Source organism: Cryptomeria japonica, chromosome 11 (assembly GCF_030272615.1).
Source record: "Cryptomeria japonica chromosome 11, Sugi_1.0, whole genome shotgun sequence".
Classification (NCBI taxonomy): domain Eukaryota; kingdom Viridiplantae; phylum Streptophyta; class Pinopsida; order Cupressales; family Cupressaceae; genus Cryptomeria; species Cryptomeria japonica.
Window position 1 is genome coordinate 729,095,120 of NC_081415.1, and position 17,235 is coordinate 729,112,354.

Sequence of the window (17,235 nt, forward strand, 5' to 3'; positions counted from 1 at the left end):
TTGAGGTGAATCCCATTGATAGGGATTGGCAACACCTCTCCATCCAACTTTGCAAGCTAGAATGCATTGTTTTGTTTACATTATATGATAACATACATCCCATCCCACATGGCATCAAACTTGCCTACCAAGTCTGTTTTTTAATTCATCCCACTCGAAAACAAGATCACCTTGATTAAATATATGTGGTATAGCTTTTCTATCAAAGGTTCTCTCAATCTGAGCGTGGTGAACTTCTAACTTTCTATATGCTTCCTTTCGAGTTTCTTCTAACTCCATAAGCTAAACAAGCCTAATTTGCATTGGCTGATCCTCAAGTAGCTCTAGCTCCTTTACATAGTTTAGAGCTAGCAATTCAACTGAAATAGGTAACTTGGCTTCTTTGCCATAAGTCAAAACATAAGGTGAGTTACCTATTGACCTCTTTGGTGTAATTATATCAGCTCAAAGGGCTAACTTGAGCTTTTCATGCCAAGTTCTTTTATTCTCAACAATGGTCCTCTTAATGATGTTGATCAGGTTCTTGTTAGTTGATTCAGCTTTTCCATTACCTCGAGGGTAATAATTGGACAAAGTATTCAAGTAGCTATTGTTCTTAACTAACCAATCAGGAATTCTAAGACCAATGAAAGCTAAAACATTATCAAAAATGATTGAGTCTGGGGTACCAAACCTAGACACCAAGTCTTGATAGAAGTTCAGGATAAAATATTTATTAGCTTCTCTCAATGGTACAACTTCTGTCCACTTTGTGAAATAATTAGTTGTTGTAAGAATCCACTTGTGACCTACAGTAGAAGGTGGATTGATAGGTCCTATAAAATCAAGCCCCCACTTTGCAAAGGGTTGTTCAACTTCAATCGGTTGCAAAGGCAAGGTTGCAAGCCTCTGTTTGCCTACAAACAATGAATATTTTTCACATTTTCTCACCCATGAGTAAGCATCCTTGAAAAAATTTGGCCAATAATAACGATCTCATAATGTTCAAAGTTGTTGTTAATGCTGCAAAGTGAACTTCTGCAGGTCCTTCATGAAATTATTGTAGAATTGTATCAATCTAATCTAGCTCAATGCATCTTAATAAAATATTAGTGAATCTTTTTTTAATAAATACCATCAATTAATACATAAGGAATATCCTGAAGCCTAAAATACCTTCTTTTTGACCTGTCAAAACCTTCCGGGCAGTCACCTGTTTGTAGATAATGAGAAATCTGTTGATTCCAAGTCATTGGTACAATTGGGACAGCATGTTGTTTTGTTATTATGAGGGTCTGATTACTACTGAGAGGGGGGCTAAATCAGTAGTAAAATAATTATGCAATACTTCAAAAACTTGTAGCGGTAACTACTCAAACAATCTTCATAAGAAGATTTACCAAACCATTCAATCAAGTGTTCATTATTATGCAAACATAGTAAAGATATCAAATGCACAAATCAAAAATGCAACCACCATATAAAAATAGATATTTTTCATGTGGAAACTCAACTGGGAAAAACCACGGTGGGAATTAGCACCCACAAAATATTTGCACTCTTTCAGAATGCACCCGGTTAAAGGCCTAGCCAGTTAAGAGCAGACCCTGTTAGGAGTCACCCGGTCAAGGGATTTCACATTAGCCCTATTAGGAGCTCTACCCTGTTAGGAGTAACCTTGTTAGAGGATTTTAAACTCAATTAATGAGCCACCTGATGAAGGGATTTACAATATAAGACATGTTAGGATCTACCCAATTAAGGGATTTCAAACTGTTGTAATTGTTAGGGAACAACACTTCCTTGCTTGCTAGTACAGATCCTTTTTAGCACAACTCTTCTACACACATTTAGACACTTCAATCTAGTTCGCCAAACCTTCTTCTCAAATAATCAACACAAAATCTCTTCTCCAACTAGCCCTAAACACATTTTTCAGTTAGGTTGGCTACATAACCTTAACTACATTCAAAATATAATGAATTTACATTACAGATTATTACAACAAATTTATAGATAATTTCCAACATTGAATGATCACCGCACATCGATTTGATAAGAAATCAAACCCTTGTCACATTCTACTAAGCACTTTGTTGTTTCCCAAGAAATCTGATCCTTGTATGCACTCAAACACCATTTTATCATTACACATGGATTATGACATGTCATCACTAAGTTATGAACATGATAAGATCCACTACCAAACCTTAAATCATTGATGGTTAAAGATCTAATACCAGTATACATTCTTCTTCACAAAGTTCATGACTATCAATCATAACTCAATACATCAAAACTGTTGATGCGGTTTGGAACATAGGTGCATGTTCATGTCTTCAACACTCCTGTAAAACTGCAACGTCTAACTCTTCACCAATCATTCATATCGGGTTACTTGATCATCACTTTGTTCCTGTTTACCAGTTTACAACAACTTAGCAGTTTTGTTGTCTAACATATTCCTCTACCAGTTAGGCTATACTGGTAGGTCTAGATGACTTTGATGACTAAGTAAACATGGTTTATATCAATGACAACACAAATAAAGTCATCAAACAACTTACAACTATATCATCATCATCTATCCAACAATAACTTTACTGGTCATATTCTCATCAAATCATCATCTCCATATGCCAACAATCTCCCCCTTTGGCATTGATGGCAACAAGAAAATAGCGATACTAAAAGCTCATCACGCAAAATAGGAACTCTAACTGTCATGATTGTTGTATTGTTCTTTTCTTCTCCCTTCATCAGTTCTTCTCTTCCTGCTCTTCATTGTTCTTCTCCTCATTTACTTTTCTTCTCCCCTTTTCTTTACTTCTCCTCCTTTGACAACAATTCCAAAGGTGCAAAGTGTTAAATTCATCTTCTCCTGCTATAGATTCCTTCATCTCTGCTGCTCTTGATTTCTTCATCTCTGCTACTCCCCCTAAGGAGTATCCCTCTTCTCATCAATCCACAGTGAAAGATCTTCAATTAGTCCACGGGATTGATGTTGCAACAACATCTTAGTTAAGCTTTGGTAGGGGTATAACCCCTAGCTTGCCTCTGAGATACTCAAAGGTCACTTTAGGCAATGGTTTAGTGAACATATCAGCCAACTGCTCTTTACTTCACACATGATCCATCTTGACTTTCTTTTCCTGCACTCTTTCTCTCAAAAAATGATACTTCAATTCAATATGTTTTGTTCTAGCATGCAATACAGGATTCTTTGAAATGCTTATTGCACTTGTATTATCACAATATATGACCATCAGTTCTGTCATATTATCCTTAAATCCTTCTAATACATGACTCATCCATATTGATTGAGTACAGTTCATAGATGCAACCGCATACTCTGATTCTGCTATGGACTAAAAAATGCAACTTTGTTTCTTACTAGTCTAGGATACCAGTCTTCCTCCTAGAAAGAATGTGCCACCAGTTGTGCTCTTTCGGTCATCTATATTACCTGCCCAATCAACATCTGTGAACATCTTCAAAGAGTATTTTCCTTTGTATGGATACCATAATCCATAATCAATAGTTCCTCTAAGATACCTAAAAAATTCTCTTTACAACCACCATATGAGTCTCTTTAGGATTTTTCTTAAATCTAGCCACTATACCAACTACATAAGCAATATCTGGTATACTATGGACAACATAGTGTAGTTTCCCAATCATTGATCTATACTCAATTTTATTCACTGGATCTGAATCATCTTCCTTGGATAATCTGCAACCAGTAACCTTGGGGGTTCCAACTGGTTTAGTCTTCCATTCCAAGGGTTTTCAATACCTCCTTCACATATTTGGACTGGCTGATAAAAATTCCTCCTTTCATTTGTTGGACCTACAAACCAATGAAATTTTGATTTTACCTATCAAAGACATTTCAAATTCCTTTTTCATTTCTTCTACAAAAGTTAAACTCATGTCATCATCTCCTCCAAATATGATATCATCTACAAATACTTTTGCAATAAATAACTTATCTCCTTTTGTCTTCAAGTAAATGTTGTTGTCCTCACTGGTTCTCTAGAATCCAATCTTTATCAGGTGTGAATGGAGTATCTCATACCATGCTCTTGGAGCAATCCATATAAATCTTTATAAAGTTTGCATACCATGTCCTTGTCTTCAGTCAATGCAAACCCATCTGATTGTTCAGTGTAAACCTCTTCTTCAAGAATTCCATTCAAAAATGTAGACTTAACATCCATTTGGTATACCTTGAATCCTTTGAATGCTACAAATGCAAGTAGCATTCTTACTCCTTCAAGTCTAGCAATCGGTACAAAGGTTTCTCCATGATCCTCATCTTCTTCTTGTGCATATCCTTTGCAAACTTGTCTTGGCTTGTTCCTGATCACTTCACCATCTTCATTCAATTTGTTTCTAAACACCCACTTAGTACCAATCACATTTTTATCAGTTGGTCTGGGGACAAGTGACCAAGTGTTGTTCTTCTCTATTTGATCAAGCTCTTCATTCATAGCCTTTATCCAATCATCATCCTTGAGAGCTTCCCTCATTGTCTTAGGTTCAATTGTGGAAATAAGACAAGCACTTTCTCTAATCTTTCTTCTTGTTTATACTTCAACATTCCTGTCTCCAATTATCCGATCGGTAGAGTGATTCAACTTTACATATTTAGGTATAACCGGTTCTGATATAGAAGTTTCTTCTCGTTCTTCTTCTTCATCTCCATCTTCTAGTTGAGCAGTATCCTCCACACTTTTCTTCTCAACATCATTTAGAACTTCTGGTTCAATGATCACTATCTTTTGTTCTTCTACTGCATCAGATTCGTTGGTATCATCAGATTTGTCAGAATACTCATCAACTCTCACATTAACACTTTCCACAATTTTTTTGGTTCTTTTATTAAAGCACTTGAATGCTTTGCTCTTAGTTGAATAACCAAGGAAAGTTCCTTCATCACTCTTAGGATCAAACTTTCTGCTATAATCATCTCTCTTTATGTAACACCTACTGCCAAAGATTTTGAAGTAACTAACATTAGGAGTACAACCATACCATAATTCATAGGGAGTTTTCGCACTACCTTTCTTGACCAATACCCAGTTCATTGTGTATACTACAGTGTTGGTTGCTTCTCTCCAAAACATTTTAGGTACATTTCCTTGTATCAACATTATTATGGCTTCTTAAACTATGGTCTGGTTCCTCCTTTCTGCAATCCCATTCTGTTGTGGTGTCCTTGGTGTAGATAGTTGTCTCTTGATTCCATTCTCATCATAGTATTTCACAAATTCAGCTAATGTGAATTCTCCACCCCGATCAGATCTCAGGCACTTCAGATTCTTACCAGTTTCTTTCTCCACTAAGGCTTTGAATGCCTTAAACTTGCTGAAAACATCAGACTTCTCCTTCAAAAATATAACCCACATCATTCTTGAATGATCATTAGTAAATATCATAAAATATTTATCACCATGAAAACTCCTAGTCCTCATAGGACCACATAAATTAGTGTGCACCAAATCTAAAATATTTTCAGAAGAAAATGATTTTCTTTTGAAAGAGGAAGTAGTCATCTTACCCAACTGACACTCTTTACAAATCACATTGTTTGGTTTGACTAGTTGTGGCATACCTTTAACCATACTTGAATTGCTGACCTTAACCAAATTATCAAAATTTACATGATAAAATATTTTATGTCATAACCAACTGTCCTCAACTTTTGCAACCAAACAATTGTTAACATTAGTATTCAAATGGAATAAGTTACCTTTTGTTTGTTTACCGGTAGCAATCAGTTCTCCTTTGTTTCCTAAAATCCTGCACACTCCATTCTTGAACTCAAGATGATAACCTTTATCATTTAGCTGACCAACACTCAACAATTTATGCTTCAATCCTTCAACCCAATACACATCGTCAGCATTACTTTTTCCATTTAAAGAAATTGAACCTTTACCTTTTACCAAGCATGGTGTATTGTTTCCAAATCTCACTACTCCACCATCAAATTCTTCAAGTGAGATGAACTTGTTCTTGTCACCGCTCATGTTGTGTGAGTAACCACTATCAATGACCCACTCATCACTGATGTCAATATGGGACACTAAAGCTTTCTTGTCAGAGAGATCTTCCTTAAATGCTACAAAAACAATTTCCTCGTTATCTTCATTCTCTTATTCCTCATCGGTAACACCTTCATCAACTGCAACATAACATTGTTTCTTACCTTTTCCCTTAAACTTTATGAACTTTTCTTTCTGATTATTGTTAGGACAATTAGCAACAATATGTCCTATTTTGTTACATGAGAAGCACTTAAGAGGAAGATTTCCTTTGTACTTACCAGTGCCTCTAGGAAGTTTCTTTGCCAATAAAGCCTCAATATCCATCAGGTTATGTTCATTAACCACTTCTTCATTACCACCACCATGATGACTTGACCTATATTCAAGGTTATGATAAACATCCTTTTCTTTTCTTACATGTGCATTAGATACTGATGCTTTGAAAGAAGATTCTTCTTTAGGTACACTATTGTCAAAGCTATTCAATTCAAAAGTAGTAAGCTTTCCTATCAAATAATCAACTGTAACTTTATCTTTGTTGACTGACCTCAATTCTTGGATAGCGGATACTCTAATAGCATAAGCAGGCAATAATGTTCTAAGCATTTTACTTACCACTATGTCTTTTGTTATGGATCTACCGACACTTTTGATTCCTCCAACTACTTCTTTTATCCTTTGTACGTACTGGGTGATGTTCTCGCCTTCCATCATCCTCATATCATCAAACTTGCCTCTTAGCTTGTTAGGTCCCGGAGGCAACTGAGAGGGGGGAGGGTGAATCAGTTGTCAAATAAATTTAAATCAAAAGCAACTTAACCAACTTAATGCATAATACCGGTAAACCAGTCTAATATGCCGGTAGACAGTTTTCACAGTTAATTGTAATACCAGTAAGGATTAATGCATGAAACAAGAAGACAAAGTCATCCACAACACATAACACCAATATTTGTACATGGAAACCCTGTAAGGGGAAAAACCATGGTGGGAAACCTTACCCACAATCAGATGATACTACTGCAGATAGTAAGTGTATACAAATGGGGTCTCCACATGCAGAAAGGCCAAGCGCCTAGAGCTCACTGCTCAATTACAAATGGGAGTCACACTGACTACAATTGGATGGTTAAATCCAATAAAGATGTACTGTTCAAATTAGCATCTTTCTATGTTGGATTTAGTGTCGGTATAGTTCTAATTGTCTTCACAAAAACCCTCCTTGAACCTTCAAATGATGTATGCGTGTATAGCTCTGCTTATTCTCTCATATACCTCTACACAATCCTTTTTCGCATTCCACACTTGATCTTACAAATAAGATCTTACATTTATACCATACCCTAAGACCAATTTTAGTAGGTCGGCTCTAAAGGATAATACAATAAAATCAATTTACAAATAAATTAATGCTCGATGCAATAACTGATTCAACATGTTGGCTTAATGCATTTTCAACAATAATAAGTCATCTCCATAGCGTGCCATGTTGATCTGGAAAAGATAAACCTGTCGGTGTGTACCCTGGACCTATTTGCCGGTAACAACAAATATGCAAATACGAATATGCCAATTAACAAACCTTAAAGACAAAGTGTCCAAATGATGTCTTTGACATAACCATGTGATTTTCATTCCATTCCAAGTGTTGGTGATCATTATATCCTGTCGGTGTACCATATACTGATGACTGTGCATGAGTTATTTGCTTGCCGGTGAATTTTGTTGATTCTCCAAAGTGCCAGAGTTGATAAGGTTTAGTAGGAGTTGACATCAATGACAAAACCATACCAAAATACCAATAATCTCCCCCTTTGGCATTGATGGCAACACAAGATGGCAAAACCATCAAAGTGCCAAAACAGAAATGCCAAATACCAAAAGCCAACAAAAGCCAACAATCTCCCAAAAGAGATCATAACCAGAAATCAAAAATTCAGATATAAATAATCTCTCCCAAAGTAACAATCTCTCCCCCTAAGAGTGACATGTGTTTCCTTGTGTTTTTCCATACCAATCTCTCCCCCTTTGACATCAAATGCAAAAGTTACTATCAAGCCAAGTGCATATACAAAATACCAATCAATTTAGTATACCAACTACTCCCCCTGAGAAGTAGTTTCCTCATCAAAAGCTGGAAAAAAAGATTTCTTTGTTAATTCTGTCAGTTGATGACAATCATCAACTTCCTATGTCTCTACCGGTGAGGGTATGACCCCAAGCTGATCTCTGAGATATTCAAAAGTCTCCTTAGGCAGAGGTTTAGTGAAAATATCTGCAATCTGCTCTTTAGAATTCACATAAACCAGTTTTATCTCGTTTGCTTCAATATGTTCCCTTAGAAAATTTAGTTTGATAGAAACATGTTTGGTTTTAGAATGTAATACCAGATTCTTAGATATATCAATTGTTGTCGTGTTATCACAATAGATAGTAATAGGTTCCTTTCATTTTACCTTTATGTCCTTCAACATTTTCTTAAGACATAGTACCTGTGTACAGTTAGTTGCTGCTGCAACATATTCTGATTCTGCTGTTGATAAAGATGTACAACTTTGTTTCTTACTCAACCAAGAAATTAATCTGTTTCCAAGAAAAAATGCTCCGCCGGTGGTTCTTTTTCTATCATCCAAATCTCCTGCCCAATTCGCATCTGTATATGCACATAATTCAAAGTTTTCATCTCTAGGATACCATAATCCAAGATCTGTAGTGCCTTGTAAGTACCGGAAAATCCTTTTTACTGTTGATTCATGATTTTTTCTAGGATTACTCTAAAATCTTGAAACAATACATATTGCATTCATAATATCAGGTCTGGCTTGTGTCAAATACAGTAAACCTCCTATCATAGATTTGTACCTAGTCGGATTAACAAGTGTAGATTCATCCCTTAGTGATAATTTGTCATTCGTAGTCATAGGTGTGCTTACCGGTTTCCATCCCAAATTTCTTTAGTAACTCTTTTAAGTACTTGGATTGACTCAAGAATATACCTTTATCAGTCTGAGAAATCTGCAATCCTAAAAAGAATTTTATTTCTCCAATCATAGACACTTCAAATTCTCGCTGCATTTTAATAGAGAAGTCTTTACATAATCCATCTTCTCCTCCAAAGATTATATCATCAACAAAAACTTCTATAACCAAGATGTCATCATTAGTCACTTTATAATATAAATTGTTGTGTGCATTACCTTTAGAAAAACCAATCTTCAAAAGATACTTATCCAATCTTGCATACCAAGCTCCTGGAGCTTGCTTCAACCCATACAAAGCTTTCCTTAACCTGCAAACCATATCTTTGTTTTTTGTCAAAGAAAATCCATCAGGTTGTTCAATGCAAACTTCTTCTTCAAGATCTCCATTCATAAATGCACATTTAATATCCATTTGATATACTTTGTAGTTCTTGTGTGCTACAAAAGCCAAAAATAATCTAATTGCCTCAATTCTAGCTATTGGTGCAAAGGTTTCATTATAATCAATTCCTTATTTTTGAGAATATCCTTTACACACTAGTCTTTCTTTATTTCTGATTACCTTGCCATCTTCATTAAGTTTGTTTCTAAATACCCATTTGGTTCCAAACACATTTTTATCTTTAGGTCGGGGAACTAATGTCCAAGTGTTATTTTTCTCAATTTGTTCTAGTTCTTCTTCCATAGCTTTAATCCAGTGTTCATCTTCGCATGCCTCATTAACAGATGATGGTTCAATTTGATAAATAAGAGATACCTCTTCATTTGCCAATCTTCCTCTTGTCATAACTCCTTTATACTTGTTTCCAATTATCTGATCTTCAGAATGATTCAGCCTTACACACTGGGGTGTCTTGGTTTGCTATTATTCCTCAGTTACAATGGAATTTTCAGATGATACTGGGGTAACTGGATCTTCACTTTGTACTAGTGGATTTAGTGTAGGTTCATTTGTCAAAAATTTTGTTGCTGGTTCAGAGTCTATATACCTTGAGGTTCCTCTGAATTGTTCATCAATCTTCATATTTGTACTTTCAACAATTTTCTGCAATCTTTTGTTAAAACATCTATATGCCTTACTCTTGGATGAATAACCAAGAAATATTCCTTCATCACTTCTAGGATCAAATTTGCCAATATACTCATCTCTTCTGATATAACATTTTCTTCCAAATATTCTGAAATATTTAAGAGTAGGAGTAATACCAAACCATAGTTCATAAGGGGTCTTACCAGTTTCACCTTTGATGTGAACTTTGTTGAATGTATAGACCATTGTACTTACTGCTTCTCTCCAATATACATGTGGTAGGTTTTCTTCTGATAACATACTTCTAGCTGCATCCAAGATAGTTCAATTTTTCCATTCTACAACTCCATTCTGTTGTGGTGTCTGAGGTGCTGATAGCTATCTTCTGATTCCATTCACTTCACAGAATGTATTAAATTCCCTAGATGTAAATTCTCCTCCTTGATCTAATCTCAAACAGTTAATTTTCTTACCGGTTTCATTTTCTACCATAGCTTTGAATAGTTTGAACTTTCCAAGTGCTTCTGATTTTTCTCTGAGAAAAGTATCCCAACACATTCTAGAATAGTCATCAATGATTAGCATGAAATATCTATCACCTTGTAAACTTTTAGTTCTAGCTGGACCACATAAATCAGTATGAATTAAGTCAAGAGCATTATTAGATTTTTCTTGAATACTTTTGAAAGTAGCTCTAACTTGTTTTCCAAATTGACATTCCTTACATATTGTATTGTGAGGTTTGACAATTTTAGGTAGATCTCTAACTGCCTTAGTAGTACTGATTTTCACCATACAATCAAAGTTTACATGACAGAGTCTCTTATGCCATAGCCAACTTTCATCAATATGTGCAATCAAGCATGTCTTTTCACTATTATTCAAATGAAAGATATTACCTCTAGTTTGATTTCTGATTGCAATTTCTAAACCAGTTCTATTCATGATTTTGCATTTTCCATTTTTGAATTGTAACTGAAATCCTTTCTCAACTAATTGACCAACACTCAAAAGATTATGCTTTAAACCTTCAACATAGTAGACATTGTCAGTATTTTTCTTACCATCAAGATATATGGCACCCTTACCTTTGATCAAACAAGCTTTATCATCTCCAAATCTTACAAGACCTCCATTATACTCCTAAAAAGTTAGGAATTTACTCTTATCACCAGTCATATGATGTGAGCATCCTGAATCAATGATCCATTCATCGTTAACTTCAACTTTAGCTACCAAGGCCTGTTCTACCAGTTGAGCAGTAGGTACTAGTTGATCTTCTATTATAGCAACAAAAACCCATCCATTGTCTGTCAGATCCTCATCAGAATCATCAGTCACTCCTTCATCAACAATGTAACAAGATTTGTCTATATTCTTCTTAAATCTATATCTTTGATATTCAGGGTTAGGCTTGTATGTTCTTCTAGCTTCTTCTCTTAGTCTAGCATGTCTACCAGGGCATCTTGAAGCCATATGACCAATCTTATTATAGTTAAAACATTTAAAGGGTGCTTTACCTTCACACTTACTTCCAACTGGACCTTTAGGCATTTTCCTTGCAAATAGTGCTTCAAGTTCTTCAAGTTATTCATTTTCTTTCCTGTTTTCTTCAAGTTCTCTTGCATAGAAGGCTTTCCAATCAGATTTGTCAAATGATGATGCAGATGATGTTGATGCTTTAAAGGCTAAATCTATCTTTATAGTAGCAACAGGACCAAATTCCTCAATTTCAAAGGCTGAAAGTTTTCCAATCAATGTATCTCTAGTTACTGATGTATTAGGCATTGTTCTTAACTCATTTATAGTAGTGACCTTCATTTTATATGTCGGTGGTAATCCTCTTAAAACTTTTGAAACAATTTCATCTTCACTTAAAGTTCCTCCACAACATTTAATACCCAAAACAATTTCATTTACTCTTTCCATAAAAGCAGAAATCCTTTCATCTTCTTCCATTTTCAGATGTTCATACCTGACCCAGAAGCTTTCAAGTTTTGCAATCTTGACTGTGGAATCTCCTTCATTCAATGTTTCCAAATGATCCCAAATAGCTTTAGCAGTAGACCTATCTGATAATCCCATGATTTGTTGATCTGATAATGCACTCAAAAGTGCTTCTCTTGCTTTGCAATCATTTTCTTCATCTTTAGTTAAGTTAGGTGGATTGGGCTAACTCTGAGTAGGAGCAGTATAACCATTCTTCGTAACATCCTAGATGTCATTTCCAATGCAATTTAAATGTGTCTCCATTCTGATCTTCCATATGCCATAGTTGGTTCCATCAAGTTTAGGACTATCCTTCCTGAAATAGTTAGTAGACATTGGATCTCCTCAAGCTGTTAAACTTCTGCAAAAAGAGGACTAGGCTTTGATACCAATTTTTAGGTCCCGAAGGCAACTGAGAGGGGGGGGGTGATTCAGTTGTCAAATAAATTTAAATCAAAAGCAACTTAACCAACTTAATGCATAATATCGGTAAACTAGTCTAATATGTCGGTAGACAATTTTAACAGTTAATTGGAATACCGGTAAGGATTAATGCATGAAACAAGAAGACAAAGTCATCCACAACACATAACACCAATATTTGTACATGGAAACCTTGTAAGGGGAAAAACCATGGTGGGAAACCTTACCCACAATCAGATGATACTACTGCAGATAGTAAGTGTATACAAATGGGGTCTACACATGCAGAAAGGCCAAGCGCCTAGAGCTCACTGCTCAATCACAAATGGGAGTCACACTGACTACAACTGGATGGTTAAATCCAATAAAGATGTATTGTTCAAATTAGCATCTTTCTATGCTGGATTCAGTATCGGTATAGTTATGATTGTCTTCACAAAAACCCTCCTTCAACCTTCAAATGATGTCTGCGTGTATAGCTCTGCTTATTCTCGCATATACCTCCACACAATCCTTTTTCGCATTCCACACTTGATCTTAAAAATAAGATCTTACATTTATACCATACCCTAAGACCAACTTTAGTAGGTCGGCTCTAAAGGATAATACAATAAAATCAATTTACAAATCAATTAATGCCCGATGCAATAACCGATTCAACATGTCGGCTTAATGCATTTACAACAATAATAAGTCATCTCTATAGCGTGCCATGCTGATCTGGAAAAGATAAACCTGTTGGTGTGTAACCTGGACCTATTTTTTGGTAACAACAAATATGCAAATACGAATATACCAATTAACAAACCTTAAAGACAAAGTATCCAAATGATGTCTTCGAAATAACCATGTGATTTTCATTCCATTCCAAGTGTCGGTGATCATTATATCCTGTCGGTGCACCATATACCGATGACTGTGCATGAGTCATTTGCTTGCCGATGAATGTTGTTGATTCTCCAAAGTGCTAGAGTTGATAAGGTTTAGTATGTGTTGACATCAATGACAAAACCATACCAAAATACCAACAAGGCTTTCTTCTTTAGCTTTTTGCACATGCTCATCTCCACCATAAATTAAATTCAACTTTTCCCAAACTTCATAAGCGGTTTTTAAACCATGAACATCAATAATCAGAATCAAAAAGAGTACTTACAATGGCTTCCAATGCTTGAATATTCTCATGTTGTTCCTTGAGTTGATCTGCAATCAGAGTACCAGTAGGAGGTGTGTATTAATTAACCACATGCTCCTAGAACTGTGGCCCCATACCTTTGATGTAGATCTTCATTCTGTCACTCTAGATTTTGTAGTTATCCTTTGTGAACTTAGGACCCTCCTTCTTCATCATCGTGGATCTTTACCTCAAGCGGTTAATCTTCTACACAAAGAGGACCTAGTGCTTTGATACCAATTGTTATTATGAGGGTCCAATTACTACTGAGATGGGGGTGAATCAGTAGTAAAACAATTCTGCAATACTTTAAAAACCTGTATCGGTAACTACTCAAACAATATTCATAAGCACATTTACCAAACCATTCACTCAAGTGTTCATTATTATGCAAACATAGTAAAGATATCAAATGCACAAATCAACAATGCAACCACCATATGAACACAAAGATTTTTCACGTGGAAACCCAGCTGGGAAAAACCACCATGGAAATTAGCACCCACAAAATATTTGCACTCTTTCAGAATGCACCCTAGCCCTGTTAAGAGCTTACAATATGCCCGGTTAAGAGTAGACCTTGTTAGGAGTCACCTAGTCAAGGGATTTTACCTTAGCTCTATTAGGAGGCTTTCCATGTTAGGAGTAACCTTGTTAGAGGATTTTAAACTCAAGTTAATGAGCCACCTGGTGAAGGGATTTACAATATAAGACCTATTAGGATCTACCCTGTTAAGGGATTTCAAACTCACGTAATTGTTAGGGAACAATAGGGCAAATGATTTGATCACAACACTTCCTTTCTTGCTAGTACAAATCCTTTTCAACACAACTCTGCTACACACATGCAGACACTTCAATCTGGTTCGGCAACACCTTCTTCTCAAAACACCCACACAAAATCTCTTCACCAACGAGCCCTAAATACATTTTTCAATTAGGTTGGCTACATAACCCTAACTACATTCAAAATATAATGAATTTACATTACAAACCATTACAGATCATTACAAAAAATTTCTAGACAATTTCCATCGTTGAATGATCACCGCACATCTATTTGATAAGAAATCAAACCCTTGTCACATTCTACTAAGCACTTTTTTGTTTCCCAAAAAATTTGATCCATGTACATGCTTAAACACCATCTTATCATTACACATGGATTTTGACATGTCATCACTAAGTTATGAACATGTTAGGATCCATCGCCAAACCTTAAATCATTATCGGTTAAAGATCTGATATCGGTATACATTCTTCTTCACAGAGTTCATGATAGTCAATCATAACTCACTCAATACATGAAATCTATTGATGCGGTTTGGAACATAGGTGTATGTTCCTGTCTTTAACACTCCTATAAAACTGCAACATCTAACTCATCACCAATCGTCTGTACCAGTTACTTGATCATCACTTTGTTCTTATTTCTCGGTTTACAACAACTTAGCAGTTTTGTTGTCTAACACATTCCTCTACCGGTTAGGCTATACCGGTAGGCCTAGATGACTTAGATGACTAAGAAAACATGTTTTCCATCAATGGCAACACAAATAAAGTCATCAAACAACTTACAACTATATCATCATCATCTAGCCAACAATCTCCATCAACTTTGCAAGTTATGCCAACAATAACTTTATTGGTCATATTCTCATCTCATCATCATCTCCATATGCCAACAATCTCCCCATCATTATCTTCATAAGTTATGCCAAAATATTCTTCATTATTTAACACTATTTCAACTTCTTGTTCTTCATATTTGCTATTTTCTACACTTCCAACAAGTTGTTCGTACAAACCCTCTAACTAGCTTGGTAACTTCAATGGAGATGTCTTACTCCATTTATTTTGTGATCCAACCTGCTCTTTTATCATTTATGTCCTTACTGAGAAGATCTCTTTCACTATTGGATGATCAACCATAAGTTGAATCTTATTGTTAGAAAGCATGTTTCTAAATTTCTTAAGGCTTCTTATAATAGCTAGTACATGTGTTTCTACAAATGAGTATCTAGTCTCATAATCATGCAAATTTTGACTAAAGAAAGCAATTGGTTGTTCTAAGCCTTCATCATTTTGTTGGCACAACATTGCAGAAATAGTATCTTCACTCTCAAAAGCATATAAGATAAAATCTTTTTCAAAACTAAAATTTAATGAGAGTAGGGGCTGCTGCAGTTGCCACTTTAATCTCTCCAAAACTGCTTTTACCTTCCTTAGTCCACTGAAAAGGAAAATTCTTCTTAATCATGGTTGAAAGTGGTTGCATTAATGCAGCTATAATAGGAATAAACCTTCTGATGAAATTAATCCTACCTATGAAACTCTGAAGTCCCTTCTTGAGTGCTGGTAATGGCAGTGCAAGTATGGTTGTTATCCGCTCAGGGTCCATTAAAATCCCATGTTTTGAAACAATATATCCCAACAATTTGCTTTCATGGACAACAAATATTTTTTTTTTGGATTCAATGAAACTCCATATTCCCTGCATCTCTCAAATACCTACCTGAGATGGTCAAGATGTTCATTAGATTGTTTGGAAAATATAGTAACATCACCTAAGTAAACTAGAATAAACTTGTTGATCAGGCCTTGGAAAGCCATGTCCATTGCTCTTTGGAATGTTATACTTGCATTGGACAATCCAAAGGGCATGTTGTTAAAAGCCAATGTACCCCACATGGTGGTAAATGTTGTTTTTTACCGGTCCTCTTCTTTGACCAGAATTTGGTTATATCCTGAATAACCATCAAGCAATGAGAATCTCTCTAAGCCTGAAACAACCTACAAAATTTGCTCCATTGGTAATGGTGTTTCAGAGAGGCTCTATTCAAGTCTCTAAAATCAACACACAATCTGAGTTCTCCATTCTAGATTTGTAACAGGAACTAGATTGGACACCCAGGATGTGTGTTTGATTGGAAATATGATATTTCCTTCAATCAACTTATTTATTTTATTCTTCATAAGATGCTCTAATTTTGGATTAAGAGGCCTTTGTTTCTGCCTAACTGGTTTTGCATTGTCTACCAGTTCTATGGTATGCTGAGCTAAGTGAGGATCAAAACATTTCAAGTCTTCATACCTCCATGCAAATATATCATTGAATTCTTAACAAAGTAATACAAAAGCATGCCTTTCTTCAGAAGTACATATCTTGCCAATTTTCAGTAGCTTGTCCCTTAATATTTCAATGGGCTCATAGTGTTCCTCCTTCACAAACATGTTGCCTTTTTCCTTTCTGACCTGATCATCTGTATTTTCAAGGGTTACCAAACCCTTGGGAAGCTTATTAGTTTTTAGATGAAGAAATTGATTTTCATACTATTCATTGAACTTACACTGATTTTTGATAGAAAACTCAGCTTCCTCAACTAGGAAGTTAGCAATCTGCTCATCTGAGTCAAAAACCTGCCAATTAACAGTGTTATCTATAACTAAGCGCCTTACAACAACTTTAACATACTATTGTCTATCAATATTTTCTATTTCTTTTAGAATATCAAACTGAGCACCTAAGGCGGCAAGTCTATTTGCTCTTTTGTTCTGATTTATAGGTATGGATAGCAAGTTAAAAGCTTCAAAATATTCAATCAA